Raw genomic sequence first — 22062 nt, forward strand, 5'->3', positions numbered from 1 at the left:
ACAATGCTTTGTTTCCCCTTGCCCCTTTCCTGCTCTCTCCAGTCTCGGGCATTGGTGTGTTGCCCAGGATGCCAGTGGTTGTCACTGGAGACAGCGGGACAGGAATACCACCGCCGCTGCTTGGTGGTGCAAAACACAGGGGCAGGCTTCGTGCTTTCCGGGAGTGGGGAGGGGCCTGGCACTTGTGTTGCCACCAAATGAATCAGGTAGGTGGAACAGGGAAATATTTAATCACGCGCGTGTCAGCATTGTTCTAGAAAAAAACGTTTTCAAAGATTCTGGTGTGCAGTGTGGGTACCTGATGTTACCCCTGTGGTTTTCCCTTGCCATGTGAAACGCACGCAGGCAGAGTGATGGGTGCACTTGGGGTTTCCGTGGGCTTAATCATGTGAGAACAATTTGGGCGAGAAAACAAAGCATCCAAAGGTTTCCAGGGTGGTCCAGCTTTGAAGCTGTGAGCAGGTGGTTTCTGCCCTAGAGCCCAGGCCTGCACTCGATCACCTGTACTGCTGTCCAGGAGGCCACAGCGCCTGGCTCTGAGCATTGTGAGGATCAGTGTTCCCATTCTTGTAGGTGCCTTCCCTTCTTGCCCTGGTACTGACACCCTGGTTTTAATCCAACCATCCTCATCAGTGTTGGACATAGGATCTCAGGTGTGTTGGACCACACCTCGACCTAGCACATGAAGGGGAACATCCCTATCTGTGACAGTCTAAGGACAGGGACCACACTTCTGTATGGTCCTTTGTCCCTTTGGTGCCTGATTCAGTGCTCTCCACACAGAGGTCCAGGACCCTCACCACATGCCCGTGGGCTCATGCCCTTCCCAGTCCCTCTGCTGGTATCTGGGGCCAGCCCCTGGGGACATTTGTGCAAAGGGTCCCATGAGTCTGAAGAAACTTTATTGTTGATACAACCATCTGGTTTTGTCAAGGCAGAGCATGTACCCAGCAGTCTTGTTCGGGGCCCTCATCACCTGTGAGGTGGGCAGGGCCAGAATGAATAGGTCCCTTTGAAGGATGAGGTACCTGAGGCCCAGACAGTAGAAAGGATTTGCCTGTGCCGGGAGCAGAATGGTGGGCATAGGGGCTCTCTCTCTCTCACCTCTCACTTGAGCACCTTGCCCAGGGCCTGCTGCTCACCTGCTGCCTGGCACCCTGTCCCACCAAGTCCTGGGTGTACAGACCCCATTGGTGAGCATCAAGCTGGGGAATTGTGAGATTGGACGACTTGTGTATTTTCCAAACATGAACACTGAAGCCAAGAAGAGTGAAGTAATTTGCAGTAGGTTGAATGTTGGAAAGAATTCTTTTGGGAAGAATTAAAAAAGAAAATCCCAGTCAAGGTTTATAATTCTTGGCCAGCAGCATCGGCATGATACTTGTGTAACAGCTACTCTTAACATTGAGATGCCTCAGGCCTGGGAGCTTAGCTGTATACGCCACTTCCTGACAGCCATCTGGGTTTGACAACTTCTCAACCTTTCTTGAAAAATAGGTTTCTTCGTTGTTCTGATTCTCTGTGCCAACCTCGTTGGAACCTGAGTCCTGAGCTGCCCCTTTCAGTAAGAGGTAGTCGTGTACAACCTGGAGCTCACCAGTGGATCTGCATCTCCATATTTAACCCCCTGTTAGCCCCTGAGAGTAGGTGCATGTTTCAAGGAAACATGCCCATGAACAGACCCAGGCCTGGTGAGCTCTGAAGCCTACACCCTAGGAGGGAGGGACACCCTAACTCTGACACACTCACCTTTGAGGCTGCTCCTTATCTGAGGGGAACTGTTTTCAGTGTGAGCCAGAGCGGATTCTGGTTCTCAGGGGTCCTCAGAGCAATAGTTTGGGAAATAAGGAACTTCCCAGAGTACATTTTCCCAGATGTGCCACCTGCTGCTCCCAGAAGGCATGTGGGGTTTCCTGCCTGACCTGGGGTCTGGCCCCTAGCCCGGTTGGTGAGAGGTCTGTGAACTCTGCCACCACAGGTAGGAGTGGCTGGAGGAGGGACGGAGCCAGAGGTGGAGGTGGAAGGTGGAGGTGGGAGGCAGGGCCAGGCAGGGGGGCGGGGGATAGGATTCCCCCAAGTGTGATGTCAGGGAGAAAGGACAGGATGAGGAAGACAGCTTGATGTTTTGTGAAGCTGGAGGGTTGAGATCTGCACAACATGCAGCAGTTTCCTCCTTCAGGATTAAATCACCCCTTTACAAAAGCTGCTGGAGCCTTGCTACTTGCTCTTTTTGTTGCTGTCTTCCCTCAGCCCTCTTGCTGGCCCTTTGCCACACCCACTGATGGGCTTTGGACCTGGGGACAGGCTCTTTGCGATTATAGGTGGCACAGGAATGAGATTCTTTTGGCTGAAAGGGAACCAGGGAAAAGGAGCAGCTGGCCAGGTGGCTTGGGGTGCATGGCCAGATGGAGGGTTCAGTGCCAGGGCCCTGCTCCCCGGGGAGGCTGCTCAGCATCAGGTTTCAATGGGCCTTAGCAGGTCAGCAGCAGGAATGCGTGGGAGGGAGGAAATTCTACTTTGCATGGCCAGTGTTTGCTCACAGTCTGCAGCCTGACAGCTCATTTCGTTTGCATTTGCAGTTTTCATGAACTTGAGTTTGATGACAGTTGCTTGGGTCCAGGTTACATGGAAACATTCTGAACGTCCTCTGTCCTCTGGCATCTTTTATCCAATAATCATGACTGTTTTCCATACCTACCTACCTCTTCTTACAAGTTACAGCAATTACATAGTACAGCTGTTAGATGTAAATCAGAAGATAATTGAACCAAATAAAGAAAATAATTGTATGAACAAATAAGTATCCTTTGAGAAGCACTGGGAATCTAATGCAAATATCATCAGAGAAATTTAAGAATTTGCTACTGCTGTCTAGGGCTCTGGAAAATATGAATTTCATGGTGTGCTCAGAAGCCTTCCACAGAAATTGCCTGACAGCGCTATGCCAGTCTCTCCTTGATCTTCACTGGAAAGTCCTCACAGGACTCTGAAGGACCAGGGTTTCAGAAATGCTGACTCGCTGTGTGAGGCTTAAAATACATTTATACAGCCTCTACTCTTCACATTCGGATTAATCCTTTAAACACAGCGTCAGGGAAGACAAGTTTTGGGTAGTGGGCTTTTCCTGTGCTGACCTCTGAACCCCTAAGACTGTTCTGGCTTCCTTGTACAAAAGAGAATAGGGACTCAGACCCCACTGAGAGAAAACAAGTGAGGTGTAAATGAAATTAATTTCTGTATAAAGGGGCGTTTAGTGGAAATTGTGAGGCATGGTCACTTCTCAAGGGCAGACCTTGGGCTTTGGTAGGTTCCAAATGCTTCAGAACTCTACTCCTCCTCTGATGAGCGGGAAGGTCATTGGATCTGTAAGCCACCTTGGAAACCTGAGCCTCGGTCTGTTGTTCAGGGCAAGTGGCAACTTGTACCAGGGAAGGGAGGGGACAGGCCCTTTCAGGTATTTATCTCCCTGATGCATATCCCCAGTGATAGGACGAGTTTTATTTGGGCTGGTAAAATCTTTCTCTTCACATTTAAACTGCCTGACAAGCTATCCACAGGCTTTGGATGGGAGAAGCCCTGCGATCATTTAGCTGGGTGGTTGGGAAGGACTACTGACCTTTGCCCTACCCAGACCGCTATCTGCAGTGCCAGGGCCGAGCACTTACTAAGAAGGCAACTTTTGTTAGAGGATTCACTTGGTCCTGCATTTGTAGGAGACATAACGTGTGACCCATTCATGCCCCACACCTGAGGATTTGAAATGCTCTAGAAGAGACCTGATACTTGAGGGTGACTTCAGAGTTCTCTAGACCATTCATTTCGGTTCCTAGGTCCTGGTCGTTGGTCTTTCAGACAAGATGACCCATCAGTGGACGTTGGTCAGTCAGCTTTGAACAGAGAAGGATCTTAGGGGACTGCCAGCTCTGGCTACAGCTGTGGCTGGGCTTGGCCAGAAGAACTATGAGAGGGGGTTCTGTTACTCCCAGCCTTCAAAACTGCAGGCCTGTATCTGGTGTCAGAGGTGAGAACTGGCCTCATGTTCCTATGGGTTTATCTGAAAGTACGCGTTGGACTCCTGATGGCCTTGCCAGATTTGCACAGGTATTTAGTCAGTGTCAGAGCATTTGCATTTTTGGCTTCAGGAAAAACTTCATCATGAGTCCTTTTCATGTGGTCACTCATGGTAGGTAATTTGTTTTATAGCTTCTTCCGTACAGCAGCCAGAGTCGCCTCTTAGAATATAATCAGACTTCGGATCCCAGCCATGATGGAGTAATAAATATTGGATTTATTCTCCTTTCCGAAACATTATGATATTAGACAAAATATACAAAGCAGCACACTGCAAATCTGTGATCCAAATGAAGGCAAGCTCCGTGTTCCTCCTGGCCTTCTATTGGGGAGTACCTCTGCAACCAATGCTCAGGGAAGCAGGTGCCAGCAGAGAGCTGATCAGAGGAAACAGGAATCAGAATTTTGGGGTGCTGAGGCAGCTGGAATTGGGGGAGCAGGGTGTTGAAGAGGAGAGTTCTGAGCAGAGAAGGACTTCACAAATCTTCAAAGTGGTCCCCTAGACTCTAATGTAATAGTAATCGATAGGATAGGATGCTTTGAGGTTCAGCAAACAACTCCTGGGGGCTGGGTAGTATGCTGCATAGAGTTCTAGAAATCACGCAGTGCTGGGAGGGGTAGAGCCATAACCTGCCAGAGTAAGGAGACCTTATGAACACCCTGAACTTTTACTTGAGGCCACAAAAGAGAAGCCCTACTCCTACACCTAAGGAGGAAGGCCACTCTAGCCTGGACTGAGGACCACACTAAACCCACTAGAGCAGGGGTACATGGTTGGCTCAGCAGTTGAGTATCTGCCTTCAGCTCAGGGTGTGATCCCCGGATCCTGGGATCGAGTCCTGCATCGGACTCCCCACAGGGAGCCTGCTTCTCCCTCTGCCTGTGTCTCTGCCTCTTTCTGTGCCTCTCATGAATAAATAAAATCTTAAAAAAAATAATAAACCCACTAAAGCAAAACCAAGAAAGAAGCCCTGTTACGATCAGATGATAAGCTGGTCAAGCTGTCTGGCAGAAAAAACCTCAACACTATTTAAACAAAGTATTATGTGCAATATCCAGCATGTTAATACAAAAATCACTAGCCATGCAGGGCCATGTGAATGGTAACAAAGAAAAAGGTCAATAGATATAAACCTATCCAAGCATAATGAGCAAACAGATGGGAATTTCAATAGAGAAATGGAAATGTAAGAAACAATCAAATAGAAGCTCCAGAACCGAAAAATACAGTATCTGAAATGAAAAAATTAGATTGGATTGGAAGGATCTAACAGCAGTTTGGGCAGTATAGAAAAAAATATCCATGAACTTGAAAACAGATCAATACAAACCATTCAAACTGAAGCACGAAGTGCAAAAAAATTATCAGAGCCTCAGTGACATATGAGAGATGATATCAAGTTAGTCTAACATATGTATGGTTGGAATTTTATAAGAAGAGAAGTTGGGGAAGAAAAATATTTGAGGAAACTTCCTCAAATTGGATAGGAAAAAAATTGTAATCTACAGGTTCCCAAATTTCAAGGAATCCCAAGTAGGGTAGACTCAGAGAAAACCACACCAGAATTAAATTGCTAAAAACAAAAGAGAAAAATAAAATATTAAAGCCGTCAGAGGAAAGAAGATATATTACATATGAGGAAACAAAAGCAAGGATAGAGTTGACGACTTTTTTAAAAAAATATTTAATTTATTTATTCATGAGAGACACAGAGAGAGGCAGAGACACAGGCAGAGGGAGAAGCAGGCTCCATGCAGGAAGCCCAACGTAGGACTCGATCCTGGGTCTCCAGGATCACACCCTGGACTGAAGGTGGCGCTAAACTGCTGAGCCACCTGGGCTGCCCTATAGTTGACTTCTTATCATAATAAGGGGAAAGGGAATAAAGGGGAAAGGAGAAAAAATGAGTGGAAAATATCAGAGAGGGTGACAGAACAGGAGAGACTCCTAACTCTGGAAAACGAACAAGGGGTGGTGGAAGGGGAGGTGAGCGGGGTGGGGGTGACTGGGTGATGGGCACTGAGGGGGGCACTTGATGGGATGAGCACTGGGTGTTACACTATATGTTGGCAAATTGAACTCCAATAAAGTGAAAGGATAAAAAAAAAATGTAAAGCAGAGGACAATAGGACATTGTCTTTAACGTTCTGGAAAAAATATATCTTTCAAAAATAAACTTCAAACAAAGACATTTTCAGATTGACAAAAGTTGAGGGAAGCTGTTCTCTGTGGACTTGCAGAATTAGGATCATTAAAGGAAAGTCTTCAGCCCAAAGGGACATGCCACCGATAGACTATGGATCCATATGAAGGAATTAAAAGTGCCAGAAAAGGGAAATATGTTGTAAATATAAAAGAATTAATTTTCTCATTTTAAAAACTCATCAAAAACAATTGATGGCTTAAAGCCAAACAGTAGCAATTTATTTAGGAGTTTAGATGTGTGACAAAGGATAAGAGGAAGGTAAATGAAAAACACAGACATGTGATAGGGAATAATCAATAAAAACACAAGTTGGCTCTTAAAAAGATGAATAAAATTGATAAACCCCCAAGAAGACTAATGAAGGAAAAGGAGAGGAAACTAAATTGCCAGTATGAGCAATGAAAAAGGGACTCTTACATACATCTTACAGATAGAAGAGGAAAATGGATTATTGTGAACCACTTTGTATCAATAAGCTCAATAAATTAGATGAAATGGATAAATTCCATTAAAGACACAAATTATTGAAATTGACACTAGAAGACTTTTTCACAAAGAAAACTCCAGGCCCAAATGGCTATATTAGTGACTTTTAGAAGACACTTAAGGAAGAAATAGTACCACTCTCACATAAACTCTTTAATAGAGGAAAAGGAAAGAGGAAAATGTTTTCCAGATAGTATCATGAGGCCAGCATAACCATGATTTTTAAAAAAGGAAAAAAGGACCTCTGGGTGGCTCAGTGGTTGAGCCCATGATCCTGGGGTCCTGGGATTGAGTCCTGCATCAGGCTCCCCGTAGGGAGCCTGCTTCTCCCTCTGCCTATGTCTCTGCATCTCTCTCTGTGCCTCTCATGAATAAATAAATAAAATCGTTAAAGAAAAAAGAAAAAAGTTACAGAACAATATTTCTTGCAAAAATAATGAAATGCTAGCATACTGAATACAGCAGTAATGATACCTCATGACCAAGTGGTGTTCCTCCAGGAATGCAGGGTTGGTTTAACATGTGAAACTCAATGAATGTAATACCCCACATTAATTGAATAAAAAAAGGAAAATTATATGATTTTGGCAATAGATGCAGAAAAAAGCATGTGACAAAACTCAGTGTGTTTATGACCAGAAACTCTCAGCAAACTCAGAATAAAAGGGAAATTCCACAATGTGCTAAAGGACAGCTTTCAAAAACCCACAGCTGATACCACTCAAAACTGTGAAACACTGAATGTTCTCCCCCTTGATCAGGAGTGAGGCAGGGAAGTCCGCGTATGCCACTCTGTGCAGCACAGGACTGGAAGTCCCAGCCAGTGTCATCAGGCAACAGAATGAAATAAAAGCCATAAGGGTTGGAAAGGAAGCAGTGAAATTATCTTTGTTTGCAGAAGACAGAATTCTAAATAATCTTAACTAATAAGTGAATTTGGCAACGTCATTGGATACATGGTCAAGATGCAAAAATTGACTGTATTCCTGTACCCTGGCAGGAGTGATTGGAAAGTGAAATTGCGATGTGTCACAATTGCGCCAGCACTCCACTTGGCACCTTCTGGTGGCATCTTCACTCAGAATGAAATTCTGAGCCTTGCCCACGAAGCTACAAGGCCTGCTTGCTGTCTGGCTCCTCTCCCCTGGCACCCCACCATGTCTCTGATCCGTCTGCGTTGTCCCCCTGGCTCCCCTGCCATGGTCAGAGGCACTTTGCTCTCCCCTGTGCCTGCACACCCATCCCCCACATATGTCCATGGCTTACTGCGTTGCTCCTGTCGAGTCTCTCTGCTCAGCTGTCACCTTCTCAGAGAAGGCCTTCCCGATCACCTTATTTGAAATAGCACCACCCGACTTCACTGTGTTTTTTTTTTAATTTTTAATTTTTATTTATTTTTATTTATCATGAGAGAGAAGGCAGAGACACAGACAAAGGGAGAAGCAGGCTCCCTGCGGGGAGCCCGATGTCGGACTTGATCCCAGAACCCCGGGATCACGACCTGAGCTGAAGGCAGACACTCAACCGCTGAGCCACCCAGGTGTCCCCTCACTTTGGTTTTTAAAACATGGGGTTTTTATTTTTTTTTAAAAAAAATTATTTACTTATTCATGAAAATATACAGAGAGGAGAGAGAGAGGCAGAGACACAGGCAGAGGGAGAAGCAGGCTCCATCCAGGGAGCCCGACATGGGACTTGATCCCATGTCTCCAGGATCAGGCCCTGGACTGAAGGTGGCACTAAACCACTGAGCCACCAGGGCTGCCGAAAACACGGGGTTTTTAAAGGCGAATCTTTGCCTCGTCACTGTCTGGCTTATTGGATATGTCTGTTCATTGCCTCTTCCCCTTGGAACATTAAAGCAAAGATTTTGTGTTTTGTGGTTGGTTGTTGCCCAATCTACAGTACCCAGCACGGTGCCCGGACCTTAACAGTAGTCAATAAATACTTGTTTCACGGGCAACCGTGCACAAAATGTTGTGCCGGTAAGGAGAGGGCTTGTAAACACTGGGTAAACACTGACAGGAAAGTACTTGGTATGGTAGGCTGTTGAATCTGCCATTTTCTTTTTTTTAAAAAAACCTATGTATTTTAGCGTGAAAGAAAATTTTCAGTTAAAAATTGTGATGGCAAGTCCTGAAGCAGGACAGGGTGCATCTGCAGGGCACCTGTTGTTTGCATGGCGCTCCATCATTTGCAAAGTGCCTTCCTGGACGTTGCCACACTGGATCTTCACAGGGCCTGGGGATGCGGTGGGTTAGGATGGTAAGTCAGAGATTCAGTTACTGCTCAGGGCCGTGCAGAACCGCTAAAGCCGAGAGTCCTGGATTTCAGTCCCGTGTTCCTTTCCACTGTGTCCTGTTCTGGGTCCCTGGAACAAAGTTTTTGCATGGTCCCCTGTGGATAGGGCAGCCCCTAGGTCTCATCTTCATGAGATTAGATGTTCTGGTATCTCTGTTTTGTGTGTTCTCTTCTGAAGGTGAGGCAGCAGATAGAGGAAGAGAATGTGGATTTTTGAGGTCTGATTTGAAGACAGGATCTGTGGGAATGGAGGTTGGGATCTGCTCAGCAGATGTTTTCATTGTGTAAAGAGACACAGAGGGCACCTGGGTGGCTCAGTGGTTGAGCATCCGTCTATAGCTTAGGTCATGATCCTGGGTTCCTGGGATCCAGGCCCGCCCTCTGCCTATGTCTCTGCCTCTCTCTGTGTGTCTCTCATAAATAAATAAGTAAAATCTTAAAAAAAAAAAAAAAAGGCATAAGAAGGGCCCTGCTAACCCTGGAATTGAGTGAGGGCTCCAAAGATCTAAGCCCTAGGGGCTCCAGAATGTGGGTTGGCTTCAGCTCCAGGGAGGACAGCCCAGGGAGGGGGTGGTGTGAGCAGTTCCTTTTAGGGCCTGGGTTTGTAATATATGCTGCCTTGAGCTCTGCAGGAACCAGTGGGGAGGAATAAAGGTGGCCTTTTTCTTCTGATTGAAATTCATGTCAATAAACACTCAAGGATCCATTGCCAAACAAAAGGAGATTGGGCCTTTGTGTGTGTGGTATCCCATCGGGTCCTCGATAGAGACAAGAAAAACACCTTGTCTGTCTCAGGTGAAGAAATAGGCAGGGAGCGATCACATGGATTTCTCAAGTTTATTTCCATGTTAGGTAGCACATCTGTGACAAGGAGCAGGACTTGGTGCTCCAAGTCAAGTGCTCCCTGGGAGGGTTCCACCCTCACACATTGGACAGATCACCAAGAGTAACAGGAACAAAGAACATCCTATCATGACTATAATGCCATAATAACCACAGAGGGGAGGTTTCCCAAAGATTGTTCTCAAGGAAAGGCTGAGAGAGTGCACCCAAAGGAAGGAAAGAGATTAAAATGTGCTCACGTGAGGAGGTGGGGACCTTGATGCCTACTTACGTATTTGGTGCCGGCTTGTCTCAATGGCCTCTCGCTTTTTATGACTCTCTCTCGGTATCATTTTACCTTGGCCTCACCAGCTTCAGGCTCTGGTCCACACAGAGCTGAGAGGAGCTCTGAGTATCGCTGGCAGCCCTGGTGAGAGTGGCTGGGGCTCCCTTACATGAGCCTGCGGCGTTGTGTTTTGCAGATGTCATTCTGGGCACCAGAGACCAGCCTGGAGCAGGCCACTCAGACTGGGGACACAGAAGCAGCACCACTTCTGACTGCAGCAGCGTTGCTAAGTGCAAGACCACACATCTGTGTGTGTGTGTGTGTGTAATGCTGCTGGTAAAAAAAAAAAAAAAAAAAAAAAAACGGGTTTTCACTCTTAACTTTAGGGATACATCAGAAATAAAAATGACTACTAAGATAAACTTGCAGAACAACTCCAGGGGGAGGCATGCTAAGAATGCTTAGCTCATTCTCAGAGCTTTGGTATAATCAAAGCACAAATGTGTTTTTATCACTGGTATATTGTGGCTTTAGGACAAAAACAACCTATTCCTCGATTGAAATGTTTATGGTAGTTTAAAACTCCTCCTGAGTCCCAGTGCCCACTGAGACGTGACTTCTTCCCACAGGCGGAATTATTTTATACAGTGAGGCATGACGTCCTCTCTTATACTTCACTGAGAGATCATAAGAGGACTCCACTATTATTATTTTTCTTAGGTGAGATTTTTGGTCAGTAGGGGGAAAATTGGGTTTTCAGATCAGGGATTCTGGAAGGTAATGTGTCCCAGAGGCGGGCGCCTGGCGGGTTGAGGAAAACCAGTCCCTCCGCCCACCTGTTGCCAGGCGCTTGCTGGCATGCTTGTCCTTGTGGTAATGTGCCCAGTTCAGGGAAATGGGTGGGAGTGAGCTGCTTCTGCTTCAGGCTGTTTGGATGCACGGTGCTGGCTCTGCTGGTTTGCAGGAAGCCTCAGGGAGCTCTTGCCTGCCTCTGTGCTGTCCTGGAGATTGGGTTTCCAAAGGGAGGGAGGCTGAGCCCACCGCACAGCAGATGGGAGTGAGCACCTGGCCTGTGAGTATGGTCCCCTTACCCCATATGCCTGAGGCAAGTGAGTGCACCAGTGCAGTTGCAGAGATGCACCCCAAGAGGAAGGGTTTTGTCATCTCAGGATGCCATGCTCCCCAGAGGAGACAGTGGTAAAGCTGCTTGTGGACACTGGGACATTTAATACCTTTTTCTTAATAGGTCTAGTAAACCTGGGGCTTCTTTGCTGGGCTTAGAGAGGTGACTTATAGGCCAGGATGTGTCCTTTGAATTAAGAGGTGACAGTTGACCCAGGAATACTGAACCCATAGGTCAGGGGGTGACTCAGGGTTGTAGAATTTAGGGAAGCAGGCCACGGTTAAGTCCCTAGAGTTGGTCTTCTCAGGGTGCTTCTGTCCCATGGGGAGACCCCTATCTAGTGCAGGACCCTAGATCTTACCAAACTTTCCCTCCAACTTGAGGGATGAGCAGGCCCTGGTAGTAACAAGGGATCTCCCGCACCAAGCTCATTCAGAACTGTTTGGAAGCCGACAGCCTGGTTTGCAAATTTAGGATGGCAGATACGTCTGCTCTGAAGACCAGCACACCTGTGCCTGCTACTCCGGAGACACCTTCCTGGCACCCACATGCTTGGGGAGCATACTTGATACTCATGAGATAAGCTGTGTATGGAGTTCTCCAGTGAGAATTTTTCACCCTCTTAGGGAAGGGAGGTTTTTTTTTTTCTGGCTGTGGGACAGGAGGCATCGTTTGCCTTCTCTGTGGGCCTGACCCTCGCCCTTGCAGGCCAGAGTGTGTGTGAAGGCTTCCAGAGACCCCTTCACCCATAGGACTGGCGACACTGAGAGAGGCGAGCCCACTGCCGTATCTGTGACCACATCTGTCCTGACTGCTTCCAGTGATTCGGGGGGAGGGGGAGGCTGACATCTAAATTTCATTTGCATGTGTTTCCAAGTCACATGTTAGGATTGGTGAGCCTCCAAATAGCTAACTCCATCATTCCACTTGCAGACCTTCGTAAGGTTCTCTGTTGCTGTCCAGTCATGAAACGTTTCGCTGGGATTTGTTCCTCGGCTTCTCTAGTGTTCATGTCTTACTACTTCGACAAGTCCTTGGGTTCTGTGCGAGGAGGAGAGGCTGTATCTCATTCTGCCTTGTGCTGCCGGGCACAGCATGTTCTCAGCCAACTGTCGTTCGTACTTGCTGACGCTGGATTACACTTGCTGATGATACACACCCAGACGGGGTTCTCCAGTTTTGTCCATTTTGGAATCTCGTAAAGATCTAGTCCCTAAGTCTAACTCAGAATCTCTAGACTATGTCACTTTTATGATTCAGGACTTTAAGAAAAGATGTAAGGAGTCCTCGTGCAGTGTGGGCTCTCTGGTCTGATGTGATGGCTTTATGTGTGGTTGCATCATCTTAGATAAGATGCTCAGTGGATGTGACATCAGCCTGTAGCCCCCTGACTGAGGCGCCTGGGCTGTGTCAGCACCCGCAGGCCACCTGGGATGTCCACTCCACCCTCCTGAGCTTTGAGCTCTGGAGAAAGCGAGCCCTAGGACTATGCTTCTGTAGATGACCTGTGTACAGTATATAGCATCAGGGGATCTCTGAGCACCAGGAGTGGGCAGACTCGTGGTGGGGAGGCTGCTTTCTCTGCCACGTGGGAACCAAAGTCAGAAAGCCATTTGTGCAGTGCTGGCGACTTTCTCACTGCTGCAGAGGCTCCCAGGCCGCCTCATGGTCAAAATGGTCACCATTTATTGAGCCCTTTCTATGAACAGGCCCTATGCCAACACCGCTTCACTGAATTCTCAGCAAGGAGGCATGGTCCCATTTCACAGTTAAGAGAGCAAAGAGAGGCCACTTTGCTCTAAGCGGCAGAGCCAAGTTTGAAACCCAGCCAAGTTTGAACTGCAAAGCCCTTTGTTTTTAAAGCCCTGGCCTCAGGGTCCCCCTCCCCACACCCGAACCCCTTTCCTTGTTGAACCACTTCCTTCCCTAAGTGAGGAAAGTAGCATGGATCTTCTTCCTGCAGAGCTTAATTCCTTCACCCAACCACTGCTCTGGACATAGAAGGTGGAGCTGGAAGCCAGGCTCCTGAGTCAAGGCTCTGTCCTGGCAACCACCGTCAGAGGGGAACCAAAACTATGTCTGATCGTTTCCTGTGCCTGATGAGCTCTGGCCAGCAAGGCTTTGGGAGGAGGTGCAGATCTCCCCTTGCCTGGGCTCAGGCCCTTGCCTCATATTCAGGGTACCAGTCAGGATAGGAGGAATGTGTGTGGTTCTCCAGGAGGCCTGCCCTCCTCTGTACCCCTTTCCCCACCCCACAGAGGCACAGTTGACAGCCAGGCCCTGAGTCCCACCTCTGCTATTTCCCTGCCCTGGCTTCCTGCAGCCCCTCTTGAAAGCCAGGGAGAGGCAGTCACTGGAAGAGTTGTTGCCACATGGGTTCTATGGCCTGGCTCTGGCCACAGGGGAGACCAGGGCGTGCCACACGCCAAGCCTCCTGTCCAGTCCTGGCTTTCCTGTTGGGCCAAGGTTTCCCAACACACAGCAGGGGTCCCAGCCTCAGGTGCTCCCTCATCAGGCCTGCACCAGCTTTCCACCCTTTTATCTTTCCTGTCCTCCCGAGCCCCACTGTTTTCTCCCATCTGACTGGACTAATCTGTCTGCTGAGCACCTCCTGCCCTTTGTTGTCAGGCACTTCCCCTGTGCCTGTCCTGCCCCCGCCCCCCACCATGCCCCTGTTTCTTCACCTGTCCTGAGCATGGCTGCAGTCCAGCGTCCTTCCAGGTGTTCCAAACCTAGAGCGACCTCAGCCACTGGCCCATCCATTTGGCACTCATGCTCTGCCTTCAGGACATCTTTTTCTTTCTCCCAGAGATTTGTTTCACTTTTTATGTCTGTCTTCTCTACAAAACTACAAGGTTCTACGTGGAGTCTGGCTTTGTCATTTTTATCATACCTGGCCGCGTACTAAATACTTTTCACTTTGAAAGAAAGGATTAACATCTTGAGGCTAAGACACTGTGTCTTACCCCTTTGCATTGCTGGGCGGCTGGTGCCATGCTGGGCCCAAAGTCATTCCTTGTCGGTGGGCAGACAGGCTGTGTGGAGAAGAGCAGCTACGTGGAGTTTTGCTAGGATTGGAACCTGGGCTGGATGGACTGGCTCACGTGGGGTGGCAAGTGCATTTAATGCTCTCTGCCAGCACTCTGCCTGGAGCACGCATTACCCCTTCTGTGCTTGGGTCCGTTAGTGAGACAGAGGGTGCATTCCTGGTGTCTTGGCTGTGCAGGGGGCCTGGTAGCCATGAGCTGGCGCTGGCTTTGTCTGGTCACCACTCAGGCCTGGATTGTAACTCATCTCTGGGTTTTAGCCTCTGTCTTCCTCCTTTTGGAAAAAAGTACCCTTTCTGGCAGAGATTAGTACATTCTTCTATTTAAGAAAAAAAAAAAGTGTGTGAAATAGATTTCTGCCATCCTGTTTAGGAAAACAGCCTGACCCCCTGCTGTTTGAGCACAGTGGTGACATTTCTGTAGCATTTGGCCCTTACAGTTCGTGGTGACAGGATACAGGGCCTCCCTTCTGCACATCCATGGAAGCTCCACACTGTGCTGCTGGTGGGGAGGAGGCAGCAGGAGGGTGTTTGGGGTCTGGAGGACCCTGCTGAGCTCTGGACAGTGTGGTAGCCGTGGGCAGATGCCGTGTCTAAGCAGACCACGCCCAGCCCCAGGAAGTCAGGCTCTCAGCTGCTGCCAGGTGCATGTGCCCTGGGCCCAGAGCACGCTCATGGTGGCTAGGTACGAGCGCTCCAGCTGTGCCCTGCCTGCCCGAGATCCTGGAAGAGCTGGTTGGCCATTCCAGCCCTCCCTTTCGTCAGCTTCCTGACATTTGTCATCTGAGCCTCGCATTGGCACTCATCACGTAATACCATGCTTTGATGCTTTTCTTGTGGGCAAATCTTTCCCCTGTAGCCTTAGGGAAGTAGGGACTCTGTTCTCAGATCTCTTCAAGACCCTCATACTGCCTATCAGGTTGATTTTCATGGGGCCCTTGAATTGAGCATTGATTGTTAACTGGTTCTTTTTTTCTCTTTTGTGCAAAAAAAACCCAAAAAACAAAACAAAACAAAAACACACAGTAAAACTCCACCAGTTCTCAGTAAAACGCCATATTCCAGACAAGTGACAGTAGAGAATTTTCCTTCAGCTGATCCCATAATCTTTGTATCCTGCTCTTTATAGTAGTTAAACCCTAACACAATCAACTCTTGATTAGTTAGTGTGAATTCAGCATTTGGGGATTATATATGACAAACTGTAAATCACATATTAGCTTCCCTAGTTGCTCAGCAAGCTTTGGGGCCGTGTGACCCACCTCACTGATAGTGAAAGCTTGAGAAGCGTCGTGATTTAAATGGAGTCTAAGCAAGCTGCAGTGAGTGACGTAGGCTGGCTGCAGGAAATCTCACGGTGGGCTCTACGGTTTGGGGGCCATCCGGAACCCTGTCCCTTGAGGGCAGAGGGATGTACCTCTCTGTTCCCAGCATTGTGCTGTGGATATGCCAGCACTCAGTAATGTTTGCAGAATAAATTGTCAAATGAGTATGCCATCCGGAGTTGCCTTGTAGCTCAGACTAATACCAGTCACTGAACACATGCATGCCCTGTGCTCTTTCTCTTTTATTTTGTAAGAGTGGTGAGGAAAACCAGTAACTGAGGCTTAATTATATCTCCCAACTTAGGTTTGTGGGTTTTTTTTTTTAAGATTTTATTTTTTTTATTCATGAGAGATAGAGAGAGGCAGAGACACAGGCAGAGGGAGAAGCAGGCTCCACGCAGGAAGCCCAGTGTGGGACTCGATCCCAGGACCCCATTCATGACCTGTGCGGAAGGCAGACACTCAACCACTGGGCCACCCAGGTGTCCCTCCCAAGTTAGGTTTGTAGAGAATTAAAGTAAAGGTTAATTTTTCTTCTTTTCATTGGGTTACATGGAGCATCCCTAACTTTAGGAGTTAAAAATGATCAAAAAATAAAACCTTTGGGGCTTTAGTGTTTTACTAATCTGTATCAGCAGAAGTCCCTGACTTCACCCTATTAGGCATTTGGTGTGCTGCTATTGGGGCATCTGTGGCACAGAGACAATTTCTTAGGCATCCATGAAGGAGAAAATGTAGGTGATAAAAGGAGCAAAAAGCAAATATACATTTGCAATGCTTTCAGTGCTTTTGCATTTAATTCCAGAAGGGTAAAAGGAACAACTATTGATTCCTGCATGGGCTTGGATGAATCTCAAGAGCATCATGCTTAGTGAAAGAAGCCAGTCTCAAAATGTTACATACTGTACGATTCCATTTTTGTGACATTCTCGAAAAGACAGGACTGCAGCGATGGAGAACAGATCAGTGGTTGCCAGGGATTGGGGGAGGGAGAGTGTGTGAGTGTAAAGGAGCAGCATGGGGGAGTATTTTGGGGGTGATGGAACTGTTTTGTGTCCCGGCTGTGGTGGTGGCTACATGAATCCATACACGTGTCAGTACTCATGGAACTGTGCACCACAAACAAGTCACATTCACTATCTGATCATTTAAAAATAAAAGAATACCAGAAGGGTGAGCAGTACCCGAATTATATGGCCACCGACAATGGGTTCAGGCCCCCACTCCTCTTCCAGAAGTAACTACCTCTGTGCTGAGAGGTTCATTAGAAAGGTCTCCAACCTGAGGCTCAGTTCCAAGTCGCGAGGGTCATTCAGACCCGTTGTCAGGACGCACCCAGCATTGCAATCTGGTTTTCTCTTTCGTGTAAAAGATTGTGGCATGTGCACCTCTGCTCCAGACTTGCCCTTCGTGTTGTATGTAGGGTGTGGGTTTGAGTGAATTTTTTGACTACTCCCATGATTTCCTTTGTAAGCGTTCACATAGATGTTTACAGGAATGAGTTCATATGAAATTGAACAATACCACAATTATTCTTTCTCGGCTGTTAATTTTTTTTTCCCTGAAAACATGCCTGTGTGCAGATCTGCATGCGTCTTCATTTCTCTCTGCTGAGCCCCCGTCTCAGGGAGTGACCCCACCATCCACTCACTTGTTGATTTCGAAACCCAGAGTTGATCCTTGTTACTCTTCCCCAGTCCTACTTTACACACCATGTCTTGGATAATGTCTTCCAAATAGCCCTCAAATTGGCCAATTCCTCTCCATCCCATTCTGTCACCTTTGACCCCACCTGCTCCTGATTCAGCCAAATGGATATTTTTGACACTCAGATATCATTATCCTACCACAAATCTTGTCAAAATAGAGTCCAAATACCTTAACACGTCTTAGTATTCTAGAACCATCTAGCACCCCCCTGCCTATTTCTCTAGCTCAGTGTCTTTACCCTCCCCCAGTCAAGTGTTCACACTTCTCACAGTGCCTCACTCTGGCCTCTAAGCAGAATGCTGTTCCCTGTACTTAGAATCCCCTCCCCAACCACAACACATCCTATTTGTCTGACAAACTGTCTACTCATTTATCCATCCTCAGTCTAGATTCCGCTCTCTTCTGTGCTGAGCACCCCTCCTTCCTGGCCTCAGACTTGCGGGTTCTTCTATCCTGGCATCTGCCACACTGTAGCATGATTGCCCCCAGATCTTTGGGTCCTTTTTGTGTTGTCACTCTTGTGTCCCGGCACCTAGCACAGTGCCTAGAGCTAGAAGGTGCTGGGGAAGAAGTTTACAATAACAGACAGAGTTGTCTGTAAAATCCCAGAACCAGCAGCAGCAGCAGGGATCGAGCTGATGACCTCGAGGAGCCCATGCCTGCTTGTGAATTGCTTGTGGTCAGGGCAGGGAGAGTAACTGTTAATCCCCATGGCACGGACTCTGGGTGCCACTGCAGGAGAACAGGGGGGCTGATGTGGCACCTGGAGTTGAGGCTGCTGGGGGCCTTCCCAGAGCTGCTTTCCCCACATCTCTCTGCTTGTTGCCTCTGCCTCTCACCATAGACTGACCCCCGCCGCTCACACTCTCCAGCACTAAGCCCCCCGTGGGTGGCTGTAGGGGTTTTTCTCTCACATCACAGGGGGCGATCTGTTCAGTGGCCGCTGTACCCACCATCCGGCTCTCCTTCACACAGCGTTCACGTGGTGCGCTTGTGGTGTTGCTTCTCTGCTCTAACCAACGTGGAGACACTTCCCAAATTGGCCTCTGGTGAGCTGTCCCTCTCCTGCAGAGTGGACTTCAGCCAGATGTGGGTGAGGGAGGGGCTTTCTCTCCCTTTTTCCCTCTTCTTGCTCCTCTGAAAAGATGGCTTTCCACGGGGAAACACAGTGTCTTCAAAGTTTGAGCACATGCATTGCTGATTGGAACCCATGATGGGCTCCAGAAGCAGATTCTGTCTCATGGTCTGCCCTAGAGCTGTTGGTGGAAGTACCTGTATCCAGCTCTGTTTGTCAAGGATTTCTAGAAGCTCTGGGGTTGGGTCTTTGGCTCGTGTGCTCAGGCCCTCAACCCAGGTGATTGCAGGGAACTAGTGGCTGAGTGAACACTCTGCTCAATCCCCACTGCTGGACCCCTGGGCAGGGAATAGGGTGTGCTTTGGGCATAGGGCTGGTTTAGCCTTCTCTGAAGTTGGGTCCAGTGCTAAGCTGAGCCAGCCCGCCTGGTCTCCAGCCTAGCATACCATTCTCTACCAAACTGTTAATCAGGTGCCAGGACTGGGACAGACATTTTTGTGCCTGGAGGAGCTCAAAAATTCACCTTCATACCCCATTTTGTGGGGATAAAGATCAAAAAGACCCTCCAGATAAAGAGAAAAGCAAAAACAGGAAGAAACAAATACAAGGATTATATGATGTACATGAAGCAGTGGCAGCTCATGGTCCAGAATAAGTGAAGAAAGCTGAAGAACAATGGATATGCTTTAATAGACCCTGACTCTTGAAGGTTATGAGGTCCAGTTGAAAGGGTCTCCTTTCTAGTGGACTGGCCACACCATTTGGTGTAGAGTGAGTGACACTAGGGCATAACGTCAGCCCTCCCATGCCTGACTGTGGGCTCCCCCCACAGTCTTCATCTCCTCACCAAATTGTGCTGCTTCTACCTCTGCAGTGTCTCTCTGGCTCTACTGGGTGAGGAGGAGGTGGTGCTGACACAGGTAGGGGAGTAAGGGTGGGTACAGGGGTGGCTGGGAGTGGTTTAGGCCCAGTTGAAAGGAGCAAGCCCATTGCTTCTTAACCCTGGCTGCACATAAGAGTCCCCTCGGGAATGTCTAAATTCTGATGCCCAGACCCCTTCCCCACCAATTACATGAGAATCTCAGGGGCTGGTTCCCAGGTGACTCTCTGAGAGCTCAGGTGAATCTGGGTGGACATGAGGATCCAAAGCCTTGGCCAGGCTCCTGTTGATGGCATGGGTGTCATCAGCAAGACAGGCTGTTCAGGCTGAGAAGCTCAGAAAACAGACTTAGGAGACATTTTCTTGTCTTTAATTATCTTTTAATTACATACATGAGTAATTAAAAAGAAAAACACTACAGAAGCACATAGAATAAAAAGCTGTAATCCATTTTCCAGAGATAAGCCACTGTGTATCTTCTCAGATCTTTTCTGTACTTTGACACAACAGAATGTGAAGCAGCATCTCCTTCTGCATTCTTGGCTGAGAACAGTCGTGTGGTACTGCACAGCCCTTATTTTTGCAGCGTGGTGAAGCTAGGGGGCACAGGGGCCCCAGCTGTCTCCAGGCTGCCGAAGACCTAGAATCTCAGGTGGAGAGAATTTCCTTGGAGATATTATCAGTGAGCCCATCTCCTTCCGTGAACCTTCCCACTGGAAGGGGAAGATGGCTTCTTGGCACTTGGTGCCTAGGGGTTGGTCCCTAGAAAGCACTTGGGAAGTCTCCGGACTAATGGCAGACCTGCCAGGGAAGGGTAAGGGCTCCCTGTGGGAGACTCGGCCACAGGGATTCCCAGAGAGTTTGGGAGTCAGCAGAAAGTGGGTAGGCCCAGGTCAGGGGTGGAGAAAAGGATTTCAGACTACCTGAGGGCCCTGGCCGTGGACTGGGCCTGTCCCTGGGGACTCTGTCCACATCTAAGCCAGGTGGTGGGCCAGGCAGGGAGGTGCTCACATGCTTTCCCCCATGAGCCTCTGGGCCTCCATTAGCCAGGGAGTAAAAACACTTTATTGTGGAAAGGACTCTACCTTCCAGTCGACTGGAACTGGAAGTGCTTGATGCCAAAAATAGATGGTCTATTCATCTATTTCAGAAAGCTTAGAAAAGCTCTGGCTGAGATGTGTGGAGGTGGCAGGAACAGGTCCACTGAGTGAGTTTAGTAAGAGTGTGAGGAAGGATGCCGTACGTTTCTGCTTTTACTCTGATGAGTCCAGCTTGGTCTATAACTGGTTATATTTATACATACACACATGCATATTGGGGTTCACATTTTTTGCAAAAATGAAATACTATGTTTGCATAGTTTCCTGCAGATCCTTATATAAACTTCATAACATATTTTATAAATATTTCCATGTCAGTGAATACATCTACTTCATTTCTTTTAACCACTCCTTAGTATTCTGAATAATTCAGTTAACTATTCCCATACCAAGGAATATTTATGATATGTCTAAATTTTAATACAAATCTGGCTGCGGGTAACATATTTGCTCATTTATCTATGTGTGTGTGCTTCTGGATAATCCTATAGAATAAATTTCCAGAAGTGGAGTTGCTATTGCTACATTTAATATTTGGTAAACACTGCCAAATGGCTGTCCAGAAAAGGTGTATTATTTTTTAACTCTTACCAGCAACACGTGGGAGTGCCAGTTCTCACACTTTACCAATGGTAAATAGTATCTATCTTTTTAAATTGCTAATAGTCTTCTTTGTTACATGTGGTGATGAGTAGAGTTGGCCATTTTAATACACTTATTGGCTGTTCCTTATCATGTGAATTACTCTTACATATTCTTTGCCTACTTTTCAATGGAATTGTTTGCATTTTCTGTATTGCTTTAGAAGAGCTCTTTATAAGTCAGGAATATAGATTCCCTTTCTCATAGATACTGTGTATATTTCCTCCTCACCTGACTCAGGTCTTTCAACTTCCTCAAAAGCTTTCAGTGTGGGGACACCTGGGCAACTCAGTGATTAAGTGTCTGATTTCGACTCAGGTCATGATCCCAGGGTCCTGGGATCAAGTCCCACATTGGGCTCCCCGCAAGGAGCCTGCTTCTCCCTCTGCCTATGTCTCTGCCTCTCTCTCATGAATAAATAAAATCTTTAAAAAAATATTTTGGACTCCGGTGGGATATGTGAATTAGATCTTGATTATTTAGAAAGGGAGAAACAAAGGCAATCTAGTACAGTTGTGATAATGTAATTCCTGGATCTTTATTTTCTTATTTATAAGGTTGAACATTATTTGGATAGTTGTATATAAATCACAACCCCCTGTATATATTTTTTCTTTAGTCTTTAAAGTAAATTTATATTTCATCTCTCCCAAACCTTTTCTACACTGTGAAACTTTTTTTTTTTCCCCATCATCTCCCAGAAGAAAGTACGTATCTGTTATCAGTCGTCTTTAAACATTTGGTGGAATTCATCAGTGAAGCCCGAGCCTGGGATTTTCTTTGTGGAAAGTTTCAAAATTCCTGTCTCTTTAGTTGTAGTAGGTCAATTCTGAATTTCTGGTGAGCCAGTTTTGATAGTTTGTGTCTTTCTCAGAATGTGTTCATTTCATCTAATTAACTAGTTTGTTGGCATATGAGTTGTTCATAGTATTTCCTTATAATCATTTTTATTTCTGTAAGGTCAGTAGTGATGGCCCCTTTTTCATTT

The 22062-nt window shown here is 47.3% G+C and overlaps 1 protein-coding gene across 7 annotated transcripts in view; it reads left to right on the forward strand.

The window, feature by feature from the left end:
• CRACDL (CRACD like) overlaps positions 1-22062 on the forward strand; it is a 186168-nt gene that overhangs the window by 73865 nt on the left and 90241 nt on the right. The window contains exon 1 of one of the 7 annotated variants that reach the window (XM_049115463.1): positions 11001-11245. The exons of the other annotated variants lie outside the window; for them this stretch is intronic. The gene's annotated coding sequence lies outside the window, so the exon portion shown is untranslated. Of the gene's footprint in view, positions 1-11000; positions 11246-22062 lie in introns of those variants that run through there. 7 annotated transcript variants of the gene reach the window in all.

The sequence above is a fragment of the Canis lupus genome, chromosome 10 (assembly GCF_003254725.2).
Source record: "Canis lupus dingo isolate Sandy chromosome 10, ASM325472v2, whole genome shotgun sequence".
In the NCBI taxonomy this organism is placed as follows: Eukaryota; Metazoa; Chordata; class Mammalia; order Carnivora; family Canidae; genus Canis; species Canis lupus.